Genomic DNA, 8,901 nt, shown 5'->3' with positions numbered 1-8,901 from the left:
TCTCTGCGCACGTACAGTGCCTGGCACGGCAGTGACCCTGATCTAATTTGACATCCCTGGGGCAATACCTTTTAAATACCATTACTTTGACAATGATGATGTTGATGTTCAATGGACAAATGATCCCAGGGAAAAGAAGATAGTAGATTTCATAAACCAAGGCGAAGCATTAAGGGAACAAGCTGGACACGGGTGCTTCTTCAGAGCAGAGGGTAAATGGATTTTCTCACCAGGCAGACCTGCAAAATGACCTCACAGTGGCATTTTTTTAGGATTCGTGCTGGGATCCCAAGTATCTGGTTTGCTTTTGCTCAGGCAGGTTTCCACAACTGGCCAACAAACACACACCACAAGAGGATATGCCTTTTTATGATCTTCACTTGAAACGCAGGACTCAGAAGGGAAGGAGATCCTGACCCTACAAGGAAAGGGCCACCCGCTGTGCAAAGGGCCAGCAGTGCAGGAGCCTAAGGAGAGTGTGGACCACTGCAGCTTCCCAAAATGAATGCTAACTGGGGTTATCCCACTTAGGCTGACTTTCCAAGCCCTTACATGTGCCACGCTAAGCCATCACGCAAGACCGTTTAGCCCCTCTTAGCCTGTCAATAGTTTTTAATGATAGTCCAAGAAAAAGCTGCTGTCTATCCCAGTGGTGGCAGGACACTTCTTTTACTTAAAAATTTTAGTGGTGATTTCTGTGGCAATGTATCCAGACAGAAACAGATTTAAATCCTTTTTTTGTTTTACACTGTACACTGCAATGATTATATCAAGATAACTTTGAACAAGTAGTCCCCTGGGACCATGACGCTATGGAATCCAAACTCTGTCCTTAATCCACCCTGCGACTGCACAGAAACAATCCCAATCAGGCCGAATGCAGTGAAAGGATGCTTTTCATCTATATGTCATCACCTAGTCTTGCTGTATTTTGCAGTTATTTAATACTTTACACTCTTTCTTTCAAAACATTGGATCTCTCTCCAGGGATAGTGATGGAGGCCGGCTCAGTGATCTGCTGGTTGCAGGGAGCAAGCAGGAGCCCAGAGCTGAGATGAAATTGTTCATGTCAGGTTGCTTTGGTAACTCCTGGGTTGTTATAAGTCTCTTATAAGGTGGGATGCTCTCCCAAAATTTGTTTGCAAGGCTTTTTGCAAACTTCCCCTCCAGCAGCTCACCTCTGTGAGTCATGGTACCCAGCGGCTGAGGGGCACGTGGGATTTGCAAGTGTTTATTACAGAATTTCCCCTGAACTACAAAGCTCAAAACATATTTTGTGTTTTTCTAGCCACACCCAGGGAGCAGTCACCGAACAAGACTGTAAGAACTCAGGGTAGGGACGTCTTTCCTCAGGTGTATTGATTCAGGAGCTGGCACAACAAGCTTTTCAAGCCTAATTTAATAATTACTCGCTACTAATAATTACCACCTGTGCACTAATAATTATGTGGGATAGCTTTAACAGTTGGTTCTTCTGAAAGGTGCTGTTAATGCCAGGCACCCTGTTTACTCAGGGACTCTACCCAGCAGTGCTACGGAGCACCCTGGCCACGTGGCCGGTGGATGTGCGCTGCCTTGTCCTGCAGCTGGGGAGAAGGGCTGTCAGAGCCTTCATCCCCTGCCAACAACAGAAATTGGCTGCTGGAGTGGGCTGGACCAGACTCAGTGGCAGCCAGCTATTCCCAGCTCTGCAGTGGCTCCACGGTTCCAAACCATGGAAATTAAATGTTGGTCTGACTGAGTTGCTTACACCAGAAATGTGAAATTACAGTGTAAAGCAAACCTCCAGAAGACTTGAATTGCTTAGAGGATAATTTTACTGAGTCTCTGGCATCCTGCGCATGCTTCCATCATGGTTCTCCCATTAAGACATCCCTGTTGGTTTTTGTTTGATTGAAGAGTACATGCAACCTCAAAATAAAATAAATATGCACATGCTTAGATAATATACAGAAATTCTGGCATTTAATCTCTGCACATGTGTTAATATATTTGCATATACACGGCCACTATATGTAGCAATGCATGACTGATGTCAGTTGCCCCCCCCCGATTTGGGGTTGTCCAATTCACAATTGAATTTTGGATTCCTGCCTGTGAAGCCCTGTCACACACCCCAGGTGTTACCAGCACTAATGCCTGCTTGGTACACAGGGCTTCAAAAGTCAGAGGCAGGCACTCTCAGACCAAACTGTACCACTGGAAAGTATTCCTGAGCCAGGAAAGTCTGGCAAACCTGCAGGTTGTGGCTCTGCCCTCATACAGATGTAAGCAGAAGTATTAATCTGTTTTAGAAAAACAGGCTAAATAAGAGATAAGACACCAGGAAAAATTCTGGAATGCATGGTTTATTTTGATGTCAGGGTAGGAGTAAAGCATATCTCATTACTGCTGACCATCAGCCTTTAAGAACTTCTGTCCCGACTTTTCCACATACGCTCCCAGACTGAAAATTAAGAGCTCGCTTACAGTGATGCTCAAGTGTCTTCTGTAAAATTTTTACTCCAAATTTGATCAGTTTTGAGCAACTGGAAGGTATTAGCGTGGCATTTGTAACATTAACTAAACACTCTAGCCCCAGTCCAGAAAAGAGATTAAAGCTCACGTCTCTGAGGTGCGGTCTCCAGCCGGCAAGATAAAAAGGATTTTTACTTCTGTTGTGCCGAACAGTGGCTGAGCAGCCTCCGAGCTGCAGATGCAGCGATAACTCTGCCACCGTGCCTGGTTGCTTCTCCATCTGCAAGCCCCACAAGCCCCTGTGCATTTCCCTTCCTTTCCAGGCAAGAATCATTTGGGAGCGCCCTGGAGGAGAGCTTTGTGGAGAGCAGGGAAAGCAGGTGAAAATAGTAAACCTTGCTAATTCTTCACAAGCTCTTCCATCAGTTTAACCCTGGCTCCCAGTGTTCATATGAGGTGGGAAGAGAGCAATGAAAGCCTCGGGATTAAGAACCAGATCCTCGCCCATTGTAATTACCTGAAGTAGTCTCCTGGCTTTCACTGCTTCTCCATCTCCAGTTATGAAAAAAAGCAGCCCCTCACTATGGCTGCTTAGCATAGCTGCCACAAATGCAGCTTTATTATCCTTCAGCATCATTTATAAATGGGAAACAGAGGAACCAAATTGCTTATTCTTAAAGGAGAGAAGCACAGAATAAAAAATAGGCATGTGAAGGGACTGGTTGCCTCCTGGAAAATGAAACAGGATGGAGTGGAAGGATTCCCACACCGGTGGGAGACTACCATGTTGGACTGAAATGAGGGAAGAGCCTGGCTTGGCGCAGGCTGGGCCGTGCGAGATGCCACCCTTGCACTGCAAGGCAAGCTTGTGCTGTAGACAAAATCATACAAACATCACCCCTGGCTCTGCCGTGTTGGATAGAAACCTTCCTAGGCTGCTGTTAGGAAACAAGTGCATGGCTTGTGAAATAAAGGCTAACATAAGCTTAAGCTGATACTTTAAAAGTGTTATCAGCCATATCCTCCTTGGAAAAAGCTGCACTCTGATTGATGTAGCTCTAGCTGGCCAAATGCAGCACGGTAATGCTGCTTTTCTGTATGCAAAGAGAAACCCAGAAAAAGCCCTTGCAAAGTTATGAAAAGCTCTACCAGCCCCACAGGCCAGGGTAGAAGCCTGACTGTGGCACACAGTAATTTAAATATACCGCATTTAACTGCAATTGCAGGTCATAAAGGGATGGCTGTGCAGCCCACTGGAGGCACAGCAATATATTCCAGCCAGAAGCAAATGTCCAAAACCTGTCCCCACTGTGGCGCTGCGGGTGTATGTTCTACAGGTGGCATTCTCAGCACACCTCCCTCCGTATGGCACCATGCGTTCACCTTTGCAAAACCTCTAATTTGTGCATGAAATGACCATTTCCTTCAGTGCCATAAGGCAATCGCATCTAATTTTCTAATTTGTAGTTTCAAATGGTTGTTTGCACGAGGAGTCATGTCTGTGGGCAAGGGGGCTCGACCATGCAAGCAGAGACTGCGACACATCCGGACACCGGGATTTAAAGAGCACCAATAAAATAACAGACCTCACGAAAAGGCTTCATAAAATAGCGTGACCTTTAAGTGGCAATGTTACCAATAGAAAACATAAAGGGAAGGAAATGGGGAGTCATTTAATTTGAGTCGATTCTCAAATATAATGTAGTTCATTTATAGGTAATTTCATTTAATGTTAATTTTAATTAGCTCACATCTGTTGCAGAGATCCACAGGACCATTTTAACCTGTGAACTTTGGCTGCTTTTCCTGGCAGTCCTTTATATCAATTACAAAATCCCGCCACACCAAATCTACACATCTAATTGCTCCCCTGGAAAAGGAGTAGGGAGAGGATAGGCTATGCGGGACAGACACTAGTTGTGTTGTTTTATGTACACAAGCCATATAGATTCTGTGCTGACAAGAAGAAAATAGCTCTGATGTACACGAGACAGAGCCTGCCCGAAGCTATAATTCATCTTCATATTGGCTGGTGCACAATTTTCTGTAGAAATGAAGATGTGAAAATACTTCCATAAGTACTGGCTGAAATTTAAAAGAGCTTTGGCCACTGGTCTAATTTCTTTCTTTTCTTGTACACTTATGACTGGCTGAAGTCTGCTTTTCACACTTGCTTGCAGAAAGTGAGTTTTAAGGCTATGAAATAGTCCACACTGGGAAATTGCACTGGGGACTCGAACAAGCCAGGTGAAGATGATTTTTCGAAGCCGGATTAGATTTTTCAAAGCTGCTGTTATGCATTGTGATGATTTTATATGGATGTAGCATTGCAGTTTATGGCAATGTTAGCAGAATTGAGATCCAGATGCTCTAGGTACCTTTAACACAACTCTTAAATGGAATGCGCGGCAATTAAAGCTAACCAATCACTAATTTCCCTCTCTTTCAAAGAAGTCCCTTTATTGTAATAATACTTCATAAAAATGCTTATACACATGCCTGTTTATTTAGTGGCTAGGCCTAAAGGTCTCAATCATGACCATTAGACAGGACCAAGAACAGCCAAACAGAGGAGTTGCAGCCATGATGGGCTTTGTCAGGTCTGCACTCAAGCACAGCATTTTAGAGCACACTCATTTTTTGAAGGAGGATTCCTATGGCAGGCTTCTGTGGTCCTCAAAGGAAAGACCTTGCCATTTAAAAAATTTCCATTTCTTCCTAGACTGAAGTCTAAGCCTGACAGAGTCATGGGCTAAATTAATTCCTTAAACCCTTTGCACAATGATAAAACGTATCTGAAGCAGAAAATGGAAATGTACAGTGTGCTTTACAAAGCTGATCAAAGATCTCCCAGAAAGCACTGAAGCAATCAGAATGAATGATCTGCTCCCATGGATGGGAAAAGTGGATATTTTAATTGCATCAATTATTCAACACCAATTATTTGTGAGAAGTCTTTTACATCTGAGAGATTGAGAGGCCTATCTATGTCTGTTAAAATAAGCTGAGTTTCCTATTATTTTACTGTGGACGCCAAGTTAGCTGTGGTGATGGATCAAATACAGAGATGGAGGAGCCTGCCAAAGTATGGAGCTGACAGATACCGGGTGGATCCTTCCCTGTTAAACTCAAAGGAAATTAACAGTGTGGTAGGAAAGTGCCCTTACTGAGTTGGCCTTAAAAAAAAAGGAAAAACAGATGATCTCCTGAAGAAGACAACCAAGTACTGTATTTTAATATACTAATATGTTATAATCCAGCAGAGGTAACACACACAGAGGATGCTAACACAAGCCATTTCTTTTTGTTATTCTTCCAGTAAAGTACAAAACATCTTTGTCACTGACTAATCCATCACTATTTTCATATCCATTTCTACCCACACATGACGTGGTTTTGGGGACTTCTGCTTTCCTGTGTTTTTGTCAAACCATTCATCGCTGCTGAGGAAGAGCAGTGCCCTCCTGGTTAACAGGCAGGGGGCTCGTCCCTCCTCAGTGCTTCTCCATCGTGGGGGGACCTCCATCTGTCTCACCTTGCGCAGGCTTTGGGCTCCTCTAAGCCAGATGTAGCACCTGTGCTGCTGTCTGGCTTTAAAAAGCTCAGCAGGGGAGTTTATATCCCAGGCTATTGCATTTACAATCATAGAATCCTTTCATAGAATCATTTAGGTTGGAAAAGACCCTTACGAACATCAAGACAACCAGACTGTGGTGCCCCTTACAGATATGAAGTTGAATTTCTTCTCAGGTACCATTAATGGGCTTGCGTGGCTTGACATGAGGACAGAATTTGACCTGGGAAATGTCCGACTGTGCAGCCTGAAAGGGTGAACGCGGGCATGGGTGAATCAGCCAGCTTGCTCACACAATTGGCCATAGATGAACCCGAGATATTTCTGTGACACCTGGGAACAGCCCCTGCTTGACGGCTGCTGTTCCTGGCAGCGATCATCTATGGCATTTCATATGGAGCAGATACTTACAGCATATCCTACGCTGTGAAACAGCCTGTACAGATCCTGCATCTTTAGACAGGGCAAAACTTCCTCTTCCCAAGTTGTTTCCTGAAACAACTTGTATTTTCTGCAATGCTGTTTTCGGCCAGTTGTTGTTGGCATGAGAAGTAGTTAGCATGTGTAACCCATGGCTGAACACCAAATCCCCCAGAGACGGTATTTGCTACAGAGTGGTTTAAGACTCCTTAAGCAGAGCAGCAAGAGATCAGAGAAGCAGAGGAAAAGTCTATTTGTAAAGCTAAAGAAAGGCATCGTATAGCTGGGGTGGGAAGAGCAACAGCTGAGAGGTAACTGGAGACATGTCCAGACACAGGCACAGGACAAGTAAAGTGGTAAGAAGTCCCAAGAACAGAGGAGCTCTGAACTTGCAAACACTTCGGGACTTGAGACCATTTGGATACAAAGGCGTGAGCCCTTCCAGGTGCCCCTGACCATGAGATGTCCCACCAACACAACAGGGAAATCTGGGTATAGGACTGTGTATCACAGAGCTGCCTCACTGCTGCCAGTAGTGACTAAAGCTTCTCTCTAAGGTTACGGGACTTTGTATCACTTGCTGCCTGCTTTCCAAATTTATGACTTTAGGAAGATTGCTGTTAACTATTCAATAAGTGTCCTGTGCTGAGGTGATAAACATTTCTGTGTGTTTATTATGGTGTTAGAGCTGAATTTTAATGTGTGTGGGGGGGAGTTGATGAAAAGCTGATGAAGTGGCAAAAATCAGCATCAACAAATAGATCCATCGTGAAATAATTTTTGTCGCACTTTTTTTTTTTTTGGAAAAAAAATGAATTGCAGGAAAAAGCTTGAAGTTCAAGAGAGCATAAAAAACACCCCACTGATATGAGTCATCCCCTCCCTTGGGAAGGGTACAGTGCTGAGGCATCAGTCATGTACCGCTGGTGCTGCGTTATAAGGGACTTGACAGAAACTGGATTAGGGAAAAGCCGTGTGGCTGGTGCCAGGGACTTTTGGCTACTCAGCTGCCTGCTCTTGCTGTGGCCACAGCATATCTCCAGGCAGCCCTGGGGGGCTCTGTGCTTGGGCAAGAGCCATTTTGCAGCTTCATTTCTAAATTGTCTCCAGCTGAGAGGCAACGCCCTCACTGCTTTTGGGGGACTTGCCCTGCGTTGCTTTGAAATGACAGAGGTACAAGAAATTTCCTCAGCTCCTCTGCTGCAGTCCCTCGCACGCAGCTTCTGGGGGTTTCAGGTGGTCAGCAACACAGTTTCCCCAGCTCAAGCCTAAGCAGTGGCTGCCCCCGCCCCCCAAAACCCAGCAAGATCACGAGGACTCTTAAAAACTAGGAGCGTGGCCAACAAAATCTATATTTAAGGTTGTGGCAGAGGATGACCCCAGCACCAGAAACCTCAGAGGCAGTGGAGAGAAGTTGAGAGGAAAGCCTCGGGTATCCTTCAGGGTTGTGGCCTTCACCATCCCTCATGTCCCTTTCCGTGTGGACCAAAAAGCCGTACACCACCCTGCTTTGTTGAGCCCAAGCTCTGATGGGAGCCTGGTGAGATTTTAACCAGCACCTCAGAGGCACCTCCCAAGTGCAGGGGAAGGAGAGCTGCACCTCCGGCAGAGTTGACAGAGGTGCCTAAAAGAGTGAATTTGGTCAAGGATGTGTGTTTGGTGATGGCATGGCATAGACTGCTGCCGTCTGGCAGTAAGCTGGTGAGCACGGCCTCTGTTGTTACTTCTTCCCGCTTTCTCGTCATACTCATGATGTGGGGAATCACCTTGGAACCTGAAACAGGGACACTCTCAGCTCTCAGAAAAATAATGACAGCAATAAGCAGATGTCATGCTTTGCATTGCAGAGCAAAGCTTGCAGATGCGGCAGCCTAGAGGCTTTGAACACAGAAGGCATGAAAGAAAGAATCCCACAAGTTCTTTTAAAAAGGAAAAGCGAGGAAGAGATGGTGGGAGGCAGGGAGAGGAGAGGGGGAAAAAATAGAGATTTCATAGGTTTTAAAGGCAGCCGCTTGATCTTGTGTGGCCTGATTCATAACCAATGCATGCCAAGTGTTGGCAGTAGCACTTCTGGATCCCACCAGCAGGAGAGTGGAAGTGGTGGCCGGGGAACACACATGCTAAATTTCATAGTCAGCAAGCAGGGGGGAGGCAGAAATGCTCTGAAATTTATTGGAACCTAAAAATAACACCTGCAAAACACTTCTAAAATGAGGCAATTTCTATCTCTTAAAAATTAACACACAGCTATGTGAATGTCATTAATGGCAAGCCCATAGGATCTTCCATTCTTGAGATGTAGAAAGAAATCTTCACTGAAAACGTACAAGCTCTGCATTATACAGAGATGGTTAAAGAAATTCTAGAACGAGTCTCTAAATGCCATCCTGTCATTGTATCAATCACTTAAGGTCCTTGTAATGTGCCATGCATATTAGCATTTTATGCCT

The sequence above is a fragment of the Charadrius vociferus genome, unplaced genomic scaffold, assembly GCF_000708025.1.
Source record: "Charadrius vociferus isolate BGI_N301 unplaced genomic scaffold, ASM70802v2 scaffold195, whole genome shotgun sequence".
NCBI classification, from domain to species: domain Eukaryota; kingdom Metazoa; phylum Chordata; class Aves; order Charadriiformes; family Charadriidae; genus Charadrius; species Charadrius vociferus.
This window is presented reverse-complemented; position numbering follows the sequence as displayed.